Source organism: Tenrec ecaudatus, chromosome 5 (assembly GCF_050624435.1).
Source record: "Tenrec ecaudatus isolate mTenEca1 chromosome 5, mTenEca1.hap1, whole genome shotgun sequence".
NCBI lineage: Eukaryota > Metazoa > Chordata > Mammalia > Afrosoricida > Tenrecidae > Tenrec > Tenrec ecaudatus.
Genome location: NC_134534.1, coordinates 186,392,217 through 186,409,909, shown reverse-complemented (window position 1 = coordinate 186,409,909; position 17,693 = coordinate 186,392,217). Strand labels below are relative to the sequence as shown.

At 48.4% G+C, this 17,693-nt stretch overlaps 1 protein-coding gene and 1 pseudogene across 1 annotated transcript in view; one reads left to right on the top strand and one right to left on the bottom strand.

Moving 5' to 3' along the window:
- CACNA2D3 (calcium voltage-gated channel auxiliary subunit alpha2delta 3) overlaps nucleotides 1-17,693 on the top strand; it is a 978,241-nt gene that overhangs the window by 229,908 nt on the left and 730,640 nt on the right. The window lies entirely within an intron of this gene.
- On the bottom strand, nucleotides 7,794-8,576 carry LOC142449056 (RWD domain-containing protein 1 pseudogene; annotated as a pseudogene).

Sequence of the window (17,693 nt, the reverse complement as noted above, 5' to 3'; positions counted from 1 at the left end):
GTCCTAGTGCAGATCTGGGTGAGAGAAGAAAGGAGAAGGGTGTGTCCTTTTATCTGTGTCCCCTGGCTCCTCCTGTCCCACCACTCTCACCTGGATGCTGTTGGGCTTGACTCGGGAAGCTGTAAGCCAGCCTGCCTCCCTGTTCTCCTGATGTTGCCTGGGGACAGGCTTCACTTTGTCACTAGAACCCCTGTACAGAACCCTCGCCAACCTCCAGTGATTTGTCCCTTGGACAAGCTCTCTGTTTTTCGAACTTTATGGAAGACTGAGTTTGGACTCCCTATGTACATCCATGTAGTGTGTGCATTGTTGACTGACAAAGTGTATGCGTACGTCCCACTCCTTGGAATTTTTGGATGTTGTCATTCTTGAGTAAGGAGCTTTGTAGGGGTGATGGAGTTGGGAACCTTGAGGTAAAGAGAACATAGATTCAATGACAGTCTCCTTAGAAGAGAAAAGCATAGGGGAGTTGAAACAGATGAGAGGTGCGCACACAGGAGAGGAGAAGATGAGAGACCAAAGCCGAGGTGTGGCACGGCTGTGAATGGGGAGACAGAAGCCCAGGTGAGTGTGACCTGGCTGTGATTGGAGAGATGGAATCAGAAGTTAGTGGGACATGGCTGAGAATGGGGAGATGGAAACCAGGTGACTGTGAGAGGCCATGAGCCTCCACGACGGTGGTGGTGACCTCACTACAAAGCGGGAGACAGGGTAGGGGCTAAGCGGTGACTTTCCATTCGAGGATCTGGGATGCTACACTCTGACTGACACCTTGATTTCAAACTTCTGACCTCCAGAAGTATGAAAGGATCATCTTTTTAAAAAAAGTAAACCCCCTAGTTTATGGTAATTTGTTATAGCAGCCACAAGAAACTAGTACCTTCACCATGTGCGCTTTTAAAAAAATCATTTTATTGGGGAGCATACAACTCTTATCACAATCCATACATCCATCCATTGTGTAAAGCACATTTGTACATTCGTTACTATCATCAGTCTGAAAACATTTGCTCTCCACTTAAGCCTTTGGCACCAGCTCCTCATTTTCCCCCTCCCCATGAACCCTTGATAATTCATAAATTATTATTTTGTCATATTTTACACTGTCCGAAGTCTCCCTTCACCTACCTTTCTGTTGTCCATCTCCCAGGGAGGAGGCTATAAGTAGACCCCTGTAACCGGTGTGCCTTTTGTTTTGCTTTGACTTTGGATGCATGTGCAAGTAATACACACTCGTGGGTAATAAAGGCAGAAAAGGAATATGCAGGAAAAAACAAAGGGGAAAGAAAGTATTATAGCACCAAAAGAATTAAGAGGCATGTAAAACGTTTCTTTATGTTTTGGTTCTTTAAGCATCGTAGTTCCCTATTCTTAACTTCTCTTCCTTTTCTCTGTGTGCATATGCACGTACATACTTTCTAAAACACTGGGTTACCAGCTATTTTATTTTGTTTTTAATTTTACAACATGATGTGGTTGTCTTTATATGCCAAGGAATACCTATTCTTTCCCTTTTTCATGACTGTATCATAGTCTTGCTTTCTGAATGTCCCAATCAAGCAGTTCACTTGATGAACATCAACATCATAGCCAGTGCTTCGCTGCTTTAAGTGGCAGTGTGATCTCTTCCCTGGCATACACGCTTTCGTCTACTCCCTGGTGCCTGTAGGAGGATGAAATCCAGGCTGTCGGTTGGCCTTCCCATCTGCGCCTCCACACAGGGTGGACCTGCTGTACTCTTGTGACATGCTTGGGAGGAACTCTTTCTCCTCGCTCTTTCTTTGTAGCAATTCATACCGGTCTTTGTCAACATTACAGGCAAACAGTAGCATCTTATTAATTTTCTTAAATGATTTTCTGAGGTTGGCACAGAAGGCATCTTCTGGCTCTTCACTTGCCCATCACCAGGATCCTAGGGAAATTGCTTGATGCCACAGAGCAAAAGGCAGTTTCACAACAAAGAAGATCACACTGGGAAAGATTGCCATGATCCTGCTGCCAGGTGTGCTGCCCACGCCCCAGGAGACAGAGCCCTAAGCCATCCTTTCCCTCCCTTCTCCTGGCATGGGAGAGCCAAGTGCCCTCAGAATGGCCTTGCTGGAGAGAAAAAGACGACCCATCGTATTCTGCCTGGATTGGGAGACCAGTGATTTGCACAAGTTATCTGGGAACATCAATGGCTTTGCACCTGTGGCCAGGGACAATGGTCCGTGGCATGTTTCAGACTTCCTTCTGTGAGAGAAAGCTATTAGGGCCACAGGAGACTGGGAAAGGACCCTAGTCCCTGCCGACTCCTTGTTCCGGACACCAGGCCTATTTGATTCACTTCTGATCATCCTATCACATAATGCATAAAGATGGCACCTTCTAATGTTTATTGACTAATTCTCCTTCTCCTTCTTCTTTTCAAAATACATTGCCTCTTAACAATCTTCTCATTAATTACAGCAAGCCAAAACCAAACACACTGCCCGTGAGTTGATTCTGATGCCTAACAACCCCATAGGGCAGAGTGAAACTGCCCCTGCGGATTGCCCAGACAGCACCTCTTAACAGGAGCATGAAGCCGAGGAGTGGCATATGGTTTCAAACTGCTGACCTTGCAGTTAGCATGCCAATGCACAGCCACCACCCTGAGTGCTCCTCCTTAATTACAGAGCGCTGTTTATTTTCATTGCCTTGACATGCTCCCTGCACTACCCCCCAGTGCTTATCGGAGCCTCCCACCTCTGGCTAAGTGCTCAGCAAACGTTTGTTGATGACCTAACAGGCGGGCTCTTGGAGTTAGGATGCCTTGAGGTCAGTGTGATGTAGAGGGCACATCTTCCCTTTGGCAGAAGACCCCTCGGTGGAAAAGGAGGAGAAAAGCTAAATGCAGGGAGAACCAAAGCCCTTCTCTGATCAGTGCAAGTAAATCTGCTGTCCGCTGGCCTCCCCAGGTCATACTCGGTGTCTGCTGTGGCCATCCGTACACCTTCTCCCCACAAGAGCTTCCTCTGGGAGCTGGGGAAAGGGAGGAATGGAGATGGGCCAGCTGCTCCGAGTGGAAATCCAAGGCTCGTGGATTTCTACTGAGGGACCAAAGAATGCTTCCTTTGCCTCTCGGTCCCTTTCCTCCCCTGCCTTTTCCTTCCTCCTTGTCTTTGTTGTTTACTAATAGGAGGCTATGAAACATGTTTTTTAATTGCCTTTCTGTGAAAGATAAAGCGAGTGGACTGGAACTGGTTAAGAAAGAGGTTTGTTCCCTTGGCCTGGGGAAGGAGGGGAAGTGAAGATAGTTACTCTGGGAGGGGAAGGACAGCAGGCTAATGGGTAGATTTCCTCGGTGTTCTCCTCTGTGCTTGGCTGGAGGGGTCATTTCACTGTCAGCCTCAGGCTGCCGCCGAGCCTGCCAGTCTTGTCTCTCCAGACCGCAGGTGGGGAGCCTGGGCAGCTCACGGTCTCCGAGAAACAGAACAAGCTGATGTCATGAGCACGTTTAGGAGGGTGCCTTCACATTTGGGAGTATGGGCTCCCCGGGGCCGTCGTGAAGGGGACGCCTGGCAAGGTGCTGACCGTCTCTGTCAGGCTCTCATCGTGAGGACTGGTGTTGTCCAGTGCGTGAACGGCTGGGTGAGGGCATTCCTCTCGAGCCTGCGCCCTGCCACCACTTTCTGCCACAACATCTGTTCATTTCCTTGAGAAACATGCTGGAAGTTAGACCCGTTCTGTTTAAACTGGCGTTCCCCATGTTTATGGGCACCGATGTTCCAGGCAGGGCCATGGCGATAGTCGTGTTCGCCATTCTATCCCCAGGGTCCAGCCAGGGCCATCAGTGAGGGTTATTGGATGATTGGATGGGTGACCTCAGCACACTGGCAATGATGGCACCATGAGGGTCAGCACCCCAGGCTGAGGGAGGCGGCCCAGTTACCAGGACACCCCTGTTTGAGATCCCCTGTGTCAACCCCCCACCCCTCCAAATGAGTCACTCTCTCTCTGTTTCACAAGTGTTTGAATTTGGTTTATTTTGCACAAAGGAAAAGGAATAAAATGACTTTTGTCCCCAAAGTGAAATGTCATTGAAGTCATGTTTCCTGTTTTTGCTGCATAGTTTTGTCTCCATGTACAAATCCAGTTTTGAAAGAGCCCCTGTCACTTCGGTGAAGACCAAGAAGTGTGGAGAAGCCTGTGTGAAATTACAGGGCCAGCTCTGCCCTTACCAAGCATTCATGGCAGCCCATCAGGGGCCCACATGGAGACACAGCCGGGCCTCGGGCTCTCGGATGCCCTCACCTGCGCTCACAGGGAGAGCTGGGCATTCATCTGAAGGGGGCGGGCAGAAGTGGAGGGCACTTAGCCTGGACTCAAGTAGGGCAAAGTAACCCGGAACGCAGCAGGGTTGTAAGGAGACACTGACCGCCATTCTGATTTTCTGACTATTACATTGCTGTTCCACAATAGCAGACCAAGTGGAAAAGTAATGCCACTTAATTCATACTGCCCACCAGGGACAGAGAGCTTAAAGATTTGTGGGTAATAGAGGGGTCACAGGGAAGGGATGAGTCCCCAGGGCACAGTAAAGCATCGATGAAACACACTCTAATCTTCTGGTTCCTTGAGGCTTCCTGACCCCCCACTACCATGACCCCAGTGCTGCTGCTCTATTCAGACCAGACCAGAGCATGTACACAGGCATAGATAAGAGATGGGGACTCATGACATAAACAGCATCCAGGAACACAAGTGGGAACAGTGACACCAGAAAGTAGAGGGAAGAGGGGGAGAGGAAGGGAAAAAGGGCAAACCGATCGTAATGAAATACATGACCATACTGATTGACACATAACCATACATCCCGCTACAGGGGGAAGAACAACAGAAAACATGGGGGAAGGGAGACAGTGGTCGGTGTGAGAGATGAAAATAATGACAGTGTACAATCGGGGCTATGAGGGTGTGGGGAGAGAAGAGGGAGAAAAAGAGGAGCTGGTACCAAGGGCTCAATAGAAAGTAAATGTCTAGAAAAGAATGAAGGCAACATATGTACAAACAGGCCTGACTCAGTTGGTGTATGGATTGTGATAAGAGTTGTATGAGCCCCCAATAAAATGATTTTTAAAAAAAGATCTGTGGGTAGTACACAATGATGGCGAATCAGCGACCAGTGAAGGCTTGCCATCCAAATGGCAGGATGAAGCCATTACCACTACAACAATAGAAAGACCATTGGCTTTTCGTTTTATGGGATGGGACTTGGCACAAGTGTTAGGTAAATTGCTGGCCGCCTTTGCAAGGTTGTCAGCAATATTTAGCGCGGGTGTGTGGTACGTTTGACTGTACACACATGCAAACTATCGCAGGCAGCGTCCATTGTGCTCCCGGGTCTTGACGCTGCTCTGTTTCCCATATGGAGGTGAGGAGCAGCTGGTCTAGCAAACACAGTGAGATTATTTATGTTTTCTAAATTAGGTGACATGGGGAAAATGAAAAGGTACTTAGGAATTCATTGGCATTTCATTTGTATCGCATTCAGCGGAGGGATGACAGCCCTTGCGTGTAATCAGACTCTTTGTTAAAAATCAGCTGGGATAACGTTTATTGCGAATCCCAGGCGGTACTGGCTGCTGAAACAGACAATGAGTATTACTTTGTACTATCAGGGACAAATGTGGATTTCTTCTTCTTCTGTGCGTTTTAATTAATTTCGTGTGTGTTAGTTGGCGAGGAAAATCACATCCTTAGGAGTGTGCTTCCAGAGCACCCCCTCCAGGTGTACCCCAAGACTCAGTCCCACCTCATCAGCTTGTTGCCCAGGAGTTTCATCGAGGGGAGCTTTTCTGGGAACCCCTCAAGGCCCGTGGTCCTCTTAAAGTTGGTTCCTCAGCGCTGAGTTGCTTTGTTAGCATTCCAACACCAGCCACTGAGGAGGAGCGCTGTGGTCGCAAGCACACATCTTTAAACACAGTGAACTGGGTGAGGACACCTGGGAGAGAGGAGGACAAAGGACCAGCTGCAGAGGGGTGGTGCCACAGCCCTGCACAGGAGCACCTTCTGACTGGCCAGGGAGCCATGGCACAGGCATCTGTTTGACCAGACATTTGTCGGCGCTGTTAGGGTGCCCATGAGGTCAGGCAGCCTGTCTCCAGGAGAGCTTGTCTGCAAGGGCTGTGTGCATGCCCCCTTGCTGCTGGGAGTGGCGGCTCTAGCTCTGTGGCTGTGCTCTGGCCTCGGCCTGGGCCGCTGAGGTCAGAGATGGTGGGGACCGTTTTACTCTAGCGGCAGGGGTATCAAACTGGAGGCCTATGAGCCACATGCGCCCCGAGGTAATTTTTTGTGTCCCACGATGCTCTGAAATAAAATGTAACGAGGGAATTGTGTATACAGTGTTGCCCCTATCTCCCCTAAGCACTATTTTCTTCATAATAATTTATTCTATTTTAATTTTATTTCAGAGCATGGGCCACAAAAAATTACCTCGACGGCCACATGTGGCCCATGGGCCGCCAGTGTAAACACCCCCCTCTCCCCCCGCTCTAGGGGAGCCAGCCCAGCTTCTTTACTTGGAGAAAATGATTAGCAGATGGGGTCCTAGTCCATTCTCCTACAGCTGCATGTGTGGGGAGGGTGGGCAATGTGAGGGCCATGAGGCCTGAAGCCTCCCTATCTTATGGAATTGCCTCAGTAAGGGCAGCTGGGGTATAAAAGGGGTCAATTAGACCAGAGTTGTAAACCTTGGTCCCCAGGGCCACCCTGTTTCACTTGGTCAATGGGGCTTTCGGGGAGCAGGTGGGGATGGGGAGACAGACCCATAGAAATCTGAAGGGACTTAAAAGAGGCAGATTCAACACTTGGGAAACTGGGAGCTACCTCCCCTGGGTCCCGGTCAGCACGACTGCTCAGCAAGTTGCCTCCCAGGTTGTGTGTCCTGGAAACAGTCCCCTCTGGCGTCTCTCTGGCTCCCAGAAGGTCTGCTGTGCCATCACCGTCCAGCTCAGGAAGATCTGCAGGGGGCATGGCTGGGTCTCAGCCGTCCGAAGCCTGAAGGCTCCAGGCAGGGTGCTTGCAGCTTTTAGAACTCACATTACACAAAGTAGAGCCAGAGTGGCTGTCACTGTGGTGGTCGTCCACAGCCTACTCTAAAGTGCTTCTCACTGGTCATGCATGATCTGCGTTTTGTACGCACTATCTGATGTCTTTGCCACGACCCTATGGAGTGACAGTCAATGTGAGTGTGTTCTGGGCTAGGCTTGGTGGGCGTTGGCTCACCGGACACAGGGCAGGAAAGCCTTGATAAAGGGCTGCTGTAGTTTGTTTATTATGCCAACATGGCCGATAAACGCCTGTGGGGTTAATTGAAGGGCGGAGGGATAATGGCTCAGTAGTGCAGCTGCCATAGCCAGTTCCCTGCTTTAGCTGGCAAGGCTCACTTCCTGCAACACATCCCTGGGGAGAAGCCACATAGACCCACCCCAATGCAGCCCTGAGTGCTGGAGCAGCCATGTGGAGACCCCTGCCAACGCTGAGATGTTTACACGTTCACTGATTTGGCTTTTCTCCTGCAGTCGGCATCATTTCATCTGTTTTGTGAAATGGAGGAGGACATTGTGGATTGGTGTTGGACATATGGGCTTATGTTGGACTTGTGAGCTTGGGCAGCACTAAGTTGGGATGTTTTATTTTTTTTTTTAATTTCATAGTCAGTTTATTAAGTTAAGTGACGAAAGTTATCAGAAGCATATTCTCCTGAAAGTGACTTTTTCTCAGAAAAAAGGAATGCACACCCCAGCCCTCTGGCACAGCCACAGGTGCTGTGCTGGCGCACCTCGACCGAGGGCCAGTCCGTTAGTCGGTTGAGTCACTCTCGGCATCAGCAGGAGGAGAGTCTGGATCGTCCTCATCATCTTCCAGTTCCAAGTCATCCATGTCCTGGAACAAAGACTCATCGACTTCCACATTATTTCCAGCATCTTCCAAGAACTGGATGTCGGACGTGTCAAGATTATGATCTGTTTCAAATAGCTGTTTCCCACTTAATTTATTTTTTCCTGCTTGCTCCTCCTCTTTCATTCGTTTCTTTTTCATTTCCAAGAGTTCTGCATCGAATTTGGCCTTCCAACTTAAGAAATTCTCGATTGTAACAGGAGTGCCATGAAATAGTTGCTTTTCGGCTTCTTTTTCTTTCTGTTTCTTTTCTTCTTCTCTTCTACTTATTATTTGATCTACTATTTCGTTTAATTTTTTCTTGCACAGCTGATACTAGAGTAAAGATCATTACCATGCCAAGGTTTTCTTCAGCCTGTAATGCTAGTAACTTTAAAATGTCTGAAACATCATTTTCTGCCAAATTTTCCTGTGAGAATATTTCATAAAGGGGAGCATCATCCGGGTATTTTTCACTGTATGTAAACTTGAGCGTAGTCTGGACAGTTTTGTTATTTTCCCCGGCCTCCGATGTCACAGTAATGGTGAAACTGGGCGAGGTTTCTGATAATACTGTGAAGGAGTCAGGGTAGATGGACTCCAGAGCCTCCAGCTCGTTGCGCTGCTCCTCGCCGTAGTCCGTCATCATGCCCCTCGCCGCTGCCCATGGGTGGCCCAGACGGCGAGGCGGCGCGCTGCAGTGGGTAGCGTGGCGGCGCCTGGAGAGCCACTGGGATGTTTTCTTGATGCGCACTTAACCTTTATATAAAACGCTCTCTTATACATGCGTTTCTGTGGATTTGTTTCTCTAAAGTACCCAGACTAACACAAGGGCCCTGGGATTTTGTTTGTTTGGGCAGCCCTATTTTTGAGGGCTTCCCTCACTCTTACCATTCTGGACGTGAGCACTTGTTGTAGGCTCTTACCCATCAGTTGTTTGTTTCATTGTGTGTTTTGTGTTTTTTCCCAATGGCAAAGGCCAGCTGCTGCATGGGCAGTCTGGTCTCTGTGACAGATTCAGGAGGTAAACACCCAGAGCCCCCCCCCCCCCCACACACAAACACACACACACACACACTCTCTCTCTCTCTCTCACACACACACACACACACACTCTCTCTCACACACACACACACACACACAAGCGCGCGCGCGCGTGCGCACACACATTCTTTCCCCAGGGAATCGTGACAGAGACGGGAGCTCTCCCTGGGGAAAGGCATGAGCAATGCCCCCAGTGGTCACCTTGAGTCACGGAGCACTTATCTCTCTGGGCAGGCATCTTATAGGAAAAAATAATTCATCAAACTTCGTTTTGGGAAAGAAAAAAAAAGAGAGAGAGCATTAAGCCTTTATCAATGGTACCATAAAGGGCTCCCCATGGCAGGAGTGAGACAATAAAGAAGTTATTATAGCAGAATTAACAGGAAGAAATCAGCCCAACATGTACTTCCTTTTGATCACAGTGTGGCACATTTACATATTTTGAAATCCCACATTTGCATAGTTAATGATTTAAAATTAGATTTTTGCCTCTTCTCTCTGATGTTTGTCATGTGTGTAACTTGTCTTAATAACAGAGTTGTTAGCATTTAAAAAAACAGTTATCTAATCATTTGCTGGACCCTGGGAAAAATGACACCCATCCACACACCATACAATGCACTCGTTAAAGGTAGACAAGCCAGTGGATTTTAGTATACTTCACAGTGAGGTAACCATCAGTATAAGCACTTTCAACTTGTCACTCCCTGAAACACAGTATGAGCTCTGCTGCCATCACTCTCCTTTGTCCCCTAGCCACCTCCCTCAGTCCTCCTCTACTGTCTGTCTCCATCGATTGCCTACTGTGAACATTTCTAGAAAGGGAATCATACAGCAGATAGTCTTTGGTGAGTGACTTCTATGATGGGGCATAGGCCTTTAACTTTTATCCACATTGGTTGTACATTTACTTAATTTTCTTTTTAGGGCCAAATTCCATTCCATTGTATGGACATTTTATCCACCCATCAGTTGTGGATAATTCATTCACTCCCACGTTGGGATTGCTATGCAGAATGCTGCTTTGACATTGGTGTACAAATTTCTTTGTGGACATATATTTTCACTTCTCTTGGGTGCTGCCAAAAATACCCTTTTGGGAATCACTGGGCTATTTTCCAAAGTGATGGCACTACTTTATATCCCCACCAGCAACGTATTTGGGCTCCCACAGTGACATATCTCGGGCAGCACTTGTTAGTATCCGTGTTTTTACTCTCCCTGTCCTAGTGAGTGGAAAGTAGTACCTTGTGGGATTCTAAAGAGACTTCTCCCCCAATGATAGCTCCCCCAAAGACATGCCAAACATTAGAGGCTATTTGCCAACATATGGTGGGAGGTCATGCTTAGAGATATCTTCCCTGAAGTCAGTCCGTTGCCAGACTACTGTCTGGTCCCACCACAAGAGGGGACCACTCCCTGCTGTTAAGGACAAGGGGCTACTTCTCCCCAAAGGCTTGCAGTCATCAGTTTGGTTCCTGTAGGTGGGGTTTACACCCTACTAAAAATGGTTTCTATAGTGAGCCAGAGAACAGGTCAAACTGGCTCAGTGAAATCCCAAATTAAGCTGCCTCCCTGAATCTAGGATCCGCCCATCTTATCACATGTGTACCCCGAATACCTCCCCTTTGTATTATGTGGAACCCCTAGATCACCCCCCTCCCACTACATATTACCTGTAGCACAACCCTTTCTTGTGATGTATGTCTTCACTTGTAATTAGGGGCTTGCACATCAGAGACTATGAAAGCCTGGGTTAGCAATAAAGATTTCTCTCTCCCTCCCTCCACCTGGACCACCAAGGGGGCTGAGGTGAGCATGCTACCATGAAATGTGTCTGATTCCATTATTTCAATCTCTCTTCTGTCTCTCATGCTCTCTATGACTTTACTATAATCTTTACTTATTATCGCTGTACAATTGTGCCTACCAGACCTGTGATGATGTATTAGGGGCTGGGAACCCTGACAGTACCTGTGGCGTGGGTTGCATTTCTGCTTGGGTTCATGATGTCAGGCACCCACCCGTGTGCTTATTAGAGATTTCCTTCCACACATTGTGCATTTCATAAGTTGGTTGTTTGCCCTTTTTATTGAATTTTAAGAGTGTTTGGTATATTTTAGACAAATCCCTGATTTGTAACTATTTCCTCCCATTTGGGGGATTGTCTTTTCACTTTTCTGATGGTATTTTTTCTAGGATAAAAGTTTAAAATTTTGATGAAATCTGTTATCTCTTTTTCCCTATGATTTTTTTGTCCTTAAAACATTTTTTATTGAACAATCATTTTATTGGGGGCTCTTACAACTCTTATTACAATCCATACATCGTTTGTATCAGGCATATTTGTACATATGTTGCCATCATTCTTTTCTAGACATTTACTTTCTATTGAGCCCTTGGTATCAGCTCCTCTCCCCCTCTCCTTGGTGACCCCTTAATAGATTATAAATTAATATTATTTCCGTATCCCACACTGACCACTGTCTCCCTTCTCCCAGGAATTCTGTTGTTCTTCCCCCTGGAGGGGTGTGTGTGGTTATGTGTTGATCACTGCCATCAGTTCCCTCGTCCTTCACTCCCTCCTCTCCTTCCCCTACCCTTCTAGTATTGCTACTCCCATTCCTGGGTTCCATGTGTTGTGAGCTCTTATCTCTTATCTATACGTATGTACATGCTCCGGTCTAGTTCAAAGTGAGGAGTAGCTCAGAGGTCATGATAGTGGGGGTGTCAATACATTAATTCATAAACATAGAGGTATTGGCCTATGTACATATATTTATATGGTAATACACTGAGGTAGTGGACAGATTTTGGGCCTCTGCTCATACCGTCCCTCAATATAAGAACACTTTCTTCTAACAAACTGGCATCCTGTGATGCCCATCCTCCTGGCACATCGTTGAAGACAAAATGGGTGCATAAGCAAATGTGGTGAAGAAAGTGGATGGTGCCCGGCTATTAAAAGATATAGTGTCCGGGGTTTTATAGGCTTGAAGGTAAATAAGCAGCCATCCAGCAGAGAAGCAACAAGCTTACATGGAAGAAGCACACCAGCGGGTGCAATCATGAGGTGTCATAGGACCAGGTAACAGGGATCAGATTACCCATAACAAACAGACAGACAAAAACATATTGTTGAGAATGAGGGGGATTGGAACAGAGACCCAAAGCCCATCTGTAGACAGTGGAACATCTCCCCCACCCCACCCCAAGGGGTCACAGGGAAGGGATGAGTCAACCAGGGTGCAGTAAAGCAGCGATGAAGCACTATTCCCCATGCTTCTGATGTCATATCACAGACACCATCCCCTAATCCAAGGTCTTGAAGATTTGGGCCTAGACTTTCTTCCAAACGATGTGCAGTTTCAGTTCCTACATTTAAGCCCTTGATTCATGTTGAGTAGAAGCTCTGTATCTTGGCAGTCCCACCTGATTCTTTCCATGTCACTGTCAATTGTCCCAGCACCACTTGTTGAAAAGGACTCTTGTAATTTGTGACAGATTTGGCTCTGACATTTCTGTTAGTTGAATAATCTCATGTCAGTTGGAGGATATTAAGAGTGAGTGGAGTGAAGGTTAACCTGTCAGTCAGGTCACAATCCGATGATGCCTCCTGGTGGGCATTACCTTCTCATGAGGTCTCTGGGAACTTTCTTTCTTCCCGGAGGCAGGTCATTCACACACTTTCTCTCTGCTTTGTGTTGCCGCCGAGCAGACACACTCAGGAGGTGGAGGAGCCAGGTGGAGAGGCTTCCACTGCCACTGGATCCACAAGACACCCCCCCCCCCGCCCACTGGCTTATGATCTGCCTGCCTTCGACGTCATTGCATGTGCTGTGTGGATTTGAGGGGAATTTATGGACTGGTATCGGACATATCAGACTTATGGACTTGGTTTGGACTAGGCTGGGGTTATTTTCTCGATATACAATTGGTGTTTGCTGTAAAGTGTTCTCTTACATAGATGTGAGTGACTCTGGATTTGTTTCTCTGGTCACAGAGCCGACGCGATCGTCCTAGGAGCCACCTCGCTATAGCTTCAGTCACAGCTGCAGCACTGCTGTGCTACCTCCGACAGTATGCTCAAGTCCTGCCCCTGGGCACTTGTTGGGTAGCCCATCTTACACAGAGAGTAACTGAGGGTGGCTTCTATACTACAGGGGGAAATCTCTGGGATTCTAATCTTGGCTATGATCTTGTGATTCATATGTAATTAAAACCCCTTAAGTACTGGTTGCCAGGGTCCAGGGTCTGGGCTAATGACTTCCCACGAGCCACCTCATCCCTTGCAGAGTATGAACTCCTTGAGAGTGACCTTGGGCTAATGTTCAGATGAAAAGCTTCCCCTTCACTCCTCTTGTTAGGCTGCACTTCACTGGCTTCCCTGGCGATGCCCATGTTCTTGCTGTGCAGATCACACTCCGATGCCCATGTTCTTGCTGTGCAGATCACACTCCGAGTAGCTCACTGATGGTCCAAATTTGGCTGTGAAATTAATAGCATCATTGTGTGTTTGTGTTGGAGTGGGGGTGGGGGTGGGGGAGCAGCCACTCATTCACTGCCCTCAAGTCTATTCTGACTCATATCGACCTTTTAGGACAGCTTACAGCTGTCCCTGTGGGTTTTTGTGATTTTTACCTCTTTTGGGGATTTGAAAGTCTCATCATTCTTCTGAGGAGTGGCTGGTGGTTTAGAATTGCTGACCTTGAGGTTAGCATTCCAAGGTATAACTACCGCACCAGCAGGGCTCCTTGGAGTTAGGATAGATGATATAAAACCTACTAATGCCTGGACCCCAGCCCTGATATTCTAACTCATTTAGTAGCCTAGATGAGAGGATCAAAATACACTGCCTCTACTCCCCCCCACCCCTCATTGCTCCCCTGGAGGTTCTAATGTGCCATCAAACCTCCCCTGCACCTCACAGGGAAGTACTATAGTCCCCCCTGTCAGAGGGTTTGAGCACTGGTAGCCACGTGGGTTCGGTATAGCCCTGCTGATGGCAAGGGCTGTGGTAGCAGATGCAGCTTTCTGATCCAGTAAAGGGTCAGAAGGCCTAAGGAGCAGTCCTGCTGGTCCTGCTGTTGGAGTGACCAGTGAGTTGGAAAGGAGCCCATGGAGAGCGGGTGTGGTTTGCCACTGAGGGGGATCCCTGGGCTGGGAGACTCTGACCAGCTTTTCCGAGATTTCACGGCTGCTAGCCTGTCCCACAGAGAACCTGCCAGGCTCTCGGCCTGCACACTGTGCCTTGCACATCCTGCCTTACTGGTGGCAATTGGGAAACAAGCCATGATGACTTCCTTGGGCAGGAGTAATCCTTAGAGGGGCCAGTGGTCCCTGCGCCCTTGCCACAGCGTCTCCAACAGTGGCTTCTTGTTCTCTGTGTGACTGCGTGAGACACAGGTGAACCCATGAAGGCACATGCACTTGGAGGCCGTCATCCAGATATGGGGCCATGGTTCTTCCAATTGAGACCCGGTTCTCAGATCCATCTGCTTACCACAGCAGGCATGGAATGGGGTTAAGTATGTTTGAACTAATGCCTGTGGGGAGTGAGACAAAATGCTGGAGAGCATATGCTATGCTCAAGAGACTAGGGCATGGTGCCTGGGGAGCCCCCAGACCCGGGGCGGGCCAGGGGCCGGGCTGTGAAGTCACAGCAGCCTCTTTTGTTGTAGAAAGCCTGTTCTCAGAGGAAACGCCTCGCCTGCCTCCAACATTCACCTGCATTTAGGAGAAGGTTCAGACTTGGACTGCCCTCTTGTGAAGAGCAGGCCCCTGCTCAGCACCCCGATGGTGCTGTGAGTTAGGAGTCCTATAGGGGCCCTATGAGTCAGAAGTCACCACCCAGTCCTATAGGGTTGCTTGGTTTGGCATGTTCCCACCACTGAGACAGTTGTAGCAGTGGATTGTGTAGTAGCAGACGGGCAGCACTAGAAGGGCCCCAAACTAAACCCAACCCACTGCTATTGCATTGATTCCAACTCATGGCGACTTTACATGGGCTCCAGCGACTAATCTTCAAGGGAGCAGACCGTCTCATCTTTCTTCCAAGGAGCAGCCAGAGGGTATGATCTGCTGATCTTGTAGTTGCCAGCCTAGCGCCTAACCCCCAGTGCCACCAGGGCTCCTCATGGTCACCCTTTAATCCTCTGAGCCGGAATCCCTTTGTTGCCACTGCTGTGTATCTTTGCTTGATTCCTGCAATGGCTTCTTGAAACACTGTCGCTTTGCCTCAGTGGCCCAGCGACTTGAGAAGGCAGGCTTACTCCCTCTGGAAGCAGTAACAGCACAGGGCAAGTGCCCACACCTTCCGTTTCACCCCCGAGTTCTCCTGCACTCAGGTATTGAGTTAAACAAGCATGATGACGTGACAGGCACCATGACCATTCAAATTCAGATTCAGATAGGACTGGATTTGAGGCTGGATCCTCCAGGCCCATCCTGGGAGATCCAAGAGCAGCCTTCTGGGTTCTCGGAGCTCAGGTTTCTCCTTTCCCGATCTAGAGATGCCCATGCATCCGACTTCCAAACTGATGTGAGGATCAAATGTGAAAGCCCAGAGGCAGCATTCATGCAGTGAATGTAGTGAACATGCTGAAAGGTGACCATCTGGATAGGTGACTACATGCCCCATGCAGCTGGAGTAGTGGGAACGGCTCTGGTGCTGGTGCTGGTCTCCCACATTTCATACCAACCCAACTACTGGCTAGATCCCCTTCCAAATTCCCAGACTTTGTTTCTCTATGTCAGAAGTACCAGTCTTACTGCTTATCTCATGGAGCTATGTGGAGAACCACATGAGAAAATTTATAGCAAGCATTTGGCCCCGTGCCTTACACACAGGGGTCACAGAGAAGCTGTGACTATTGCAGTAACCAGTCATCTCCGTGTAATCAGCCAGGAAGTGTGGAGGTGATGGAACACCGAACAGTAATATTGGGGAGGTCTTTACAAATTCAATTCTTTGGTGTTCTTGTTCATAGCTGCTATTGACAAATCACATTTTGGGTTAAGAAATTGGACTACTAGCCTCAAGCTCACTGATTCAAACCATCAGTTGCTGCTCAGGAGGAAAATGAGGCTGTCTGCACTCATTAACATTTACAGTCCCAGAAAGCTTACATAAGTTCACAGTGAATTGGAATTGACATGACAGTGGGTTGGATTTTGGTTGGTTTGGTCGTCTACTGAAGGAGAACTCCACACACCTGCCTGTGCCATCCCCAGGGTGGGTCGTGAATCCGACCCCAGGGATCAGAGGACTGACACAGACAGTTCAGGAAGCACCGTAGATGGCCAGCCCTTTCTTCCTTATTAAAAATCTAAAAGAAAAACAAAAAGTGGCAGTGGTCCCTGGTTGGGTAAGACCCAACTAGGTCCTCCCTTGGCAAGCTCACACCTCTGGTATGTGGCGACGTGTCAGCTGCACTGGCCAGGTGGCTTTCTCTGCCCTTGTCAGCAGCATAGCTCTTCTCCTCTGCCCAGACCAACTTCCTGAGGAGTTGGTCAGTCGGCAGGCTGGCTTAGTTGCCCGTGAGCCACCACTAGCTCCCTGTGGCTGAAAGCAAAGTTCGGACAGGCCTCTGCTTATAGTGCTCCCCTAGGGGCACTTGGAGACAATCCCAAGCTTGGCCTGGCTCTCATGCTGCCCTTGATCATCAGAGGGAAGGTGAGCTGTGAGTGAACCCAAGTGTTTACATATGAAAATTTGATAGATAAGCATGAGCCTGTCCACCCTGGTCATCCCGCTGAGCTAGTAAGGACAGAGGCCCATGCCTTCCTTGTCCAGACCAGACCTTCATGGAGTGACAGGCACGGGAAGCTCAGGGGCTTGCAGGCATGCTGCTTGTTCCACTCTGGATTAGGAAAGATGTAATTAAACTTTAGAATTCAGCGGTCCGTGATGTGAGTTTAGTGCAATAAGTATAGGGAGTCGAGGTGAAATGAGGGGCCAGAGGTGGCTTGATGAGTGGTGAGGGTCATTGGCATGTAAGAACCCCAGGGAAGCAACGGTTACACTCTAGGAAGACCAGCTAGAAGGCGGTCTATTCCAACCAGGACTTTTAAGCCACTCTGATCCTCAGGTGACACTCAGGGACCTTCCAGACCTGGTGGTCTTGCTCAAATGTAGATGCTGAGTCAGGATATTTGAGAATGAAATGCAAACTCTCTGTTAACTAGATTGAAGCCATCTGTAGGGCCTGGTTTGAGGAACCCCATGGTCTGCCCAGGTAAGACCTTCACAAGCTCCTTTTGTCAAGACTGCAGCCTGGACAACCTCAGGGAGGCCTCGTGTTTTTGGTCTGTCAGCTGGGTTGCTCTGAGTTAAAATCAGCAGGATAATGGCGAGGAGCATGTAAGAGGCCTGGTAGGGAGTGATCAAGGGTAATGTAACTGAGAGGGATTACTGAAATCCAAATGAAGGCTGAGCATGATAGTGGGCTAGAGGAAAGTACAAAGAAATAGAGGAAAGAACTAGGGGGCAAAGGGCATTTATAGAGGTCTAAATAGAGGCATGTACATATGTAAATATATATATACACGAGTGTGGGAAAATAGATCTATGTGCATATATTTATAGGTATCGTACTAAGGTAGTAGATGGACATTGGGCCTCAACTCAAGTACTCCCTCAATGCAAGAACACTCTGTTCTATTAAACTGGCATTCCATGATGCTCACCTTCCCAACACGGTCACTGAAGACAAAGCTGGTGCATAAGCAAATGTGGCGAAGAAAGC